Consider the following 2,142-nt stretch of genomic DNA (forward strand, 5'->3'; position numbering starts at 1 on the left):
AAATATATACTTAAACGTACAAATACTTAGAAAGTAAAAATAGCTTAAATATAATATATATATATATATATATATATATATATAATAAATGCTGACTATTATGTATGGACATATTAGCGTCATGGCTTAACGGCGAACTACTAAGCAAATAATTCCATAAGTAATCACTAGGATTCGCTATTTAGTAGCAAAGATACTAAGAAGGGCCATAATATCACTATCTCCTTCATAGTATATTACGCACTGACAACTGCAGAGGTTTTTACAGTCAATTTTTTTAAAATGATTTTTATTTTGTAAAAATATCAAGATATTTAGACTAATTCAGAAGAAAATAATCTCGTATAAATTGCATATTAAAAACGTGCAAATATAAGTAAATATATAACATAAGAAAAAGTTTAAATGTGTGAATTTAATTTATTTAATCCTCAGAAACTGATGCCAAAATCTGTGACATAATTACTGACACTAAATTTATAAGACTCATCGAATTCATAATTTAATAATAATTAATTTATGTTAATTCAAACAAAGCATTTCAAGAAATTAATTTTGAAGAATCAAAATTACATAATTAACTTATATAAAAGAATGAATACCAAATTTTATTTTAATAATAATAATCCGAAATTGTACATGTAACATAAGGAAAATTAATTTGTTTCATATTTTTTACAAAGAGATATACAATTATGGATTCAATAAATCCACTGTTAACTCCGGTTAAAAATGCACATATGTGCATAGGCAAGTTTGAATTTTTTAAATTTTAAGTGCTCAATATATAAATATATTTAATTCTCCAGAGCTAACTCCAAAATCTGTAACATAATTATTGACGCTAAATCTGTAAAACTTGTATTAATTTACATTAATTAAAAAGCATTTCAAAATTTTCATAAAAGAAAGAATATTAATATGCTTTACAGAGAATAGCAATATACCAATCAGTAGTATGTTAAACATTTTTTAAAATGCTGAAAGTGTTAAACAAATGCGTTTTGTTTGTTTTTAGTTAAAGAACATGATACATTTTGAATGTCTAGGTTCAGCATATAAATTAAAACGATGAAAAAAATGCTTTGTCAACATCTCAGATTAGCTCAAAATATAAATATTTTAACACTGACCAACGCCGTTTCTAAAAAAAATAAAATTTTGAATGCATTTTGATAATCTGCTTTTCATATTAAGACAAAAGCATAAGAAAGAAGGGCAACTATTTCTGATATCAATTATAATCGAGATACCATCTTGACGATACATTCAAAGAGACATTTATGTACCTAATGAATATAAATCTTTCGTTCGAGTTATGACTAAAGTTATGAGTAAAAAGATTTAAGTCTTCTCTAACTCGAGATTATCATAGGTACAAAGTGCGTAACGACGCGGGTAGGTCTCACCTGGCCGGGTTGTCGACATGGGCTAGTGATAGCTCCGGGCCACGTAACACGGCTGTTTGAACAGGTGACTCGGCAGCTGTTGGCCAGGATAAATTTTATAACACCCCTGCTGAGCGACGGGGCACAACTCGGCTCGCGCTCGTCACCGTGGAACACGCATCAGCGAATGCTGTAATCGCTCGGCAACAAAACATTCCATCGAATCGTCGGGAGTTGATGATTGCACTTACGGAGGGGATATAAATGCGCGGGACGAGTCAACAAACGAATTATGCGTTTTACTAGCTCAGCAGATTGACCGTACCACTTTCCCGAACAATCAGTCCATAACGAGTCTCACTGCTAAAAATGGATGGCTTTTATCGGAAGGAAATAAATCGTTTTCAGCTGTTTCAAGCTGCAATATATTTTGAAAACATTTCTTGCGCATTTCAAAGCTATTTCTATGAAGAGAACTGCACATAAATGGAATTTCTGCTCCACATCGGAAAGTTTAACGGAAAATATTGTCTCTTTATTCGCCTCGATTGTGCGAGATCGCCATTTATTTTCCCGCTATATGGTGTCATCCAGCAGACATTTTGAAAGTCTCGACCAAAAACTGTGCAATGTCCATGGGAGCGAAATGAAATTTAACGTTCCAACCCTAGACTGGGGTGAAGTTTTGCGGGATGAAGGGCGGAAACACGGAGATGAACGGGAGTTGGTTCGCTATTCGCTCTCTCTCTCTCTC

This window comes from Atta cephalotes (assembly GCF_000143395.1).
Source record: "Atta cephalotes unplaced genomic scaffold scaffold00004, whole genome shotgun sequence".
NCBI classification, from domain to species: domain Eukaryota; kingdom Metazoa; phylum Arthropoda; class Insecta; order Hymenoptera; family Formicidae; genus Atta; species Atta cephalotes.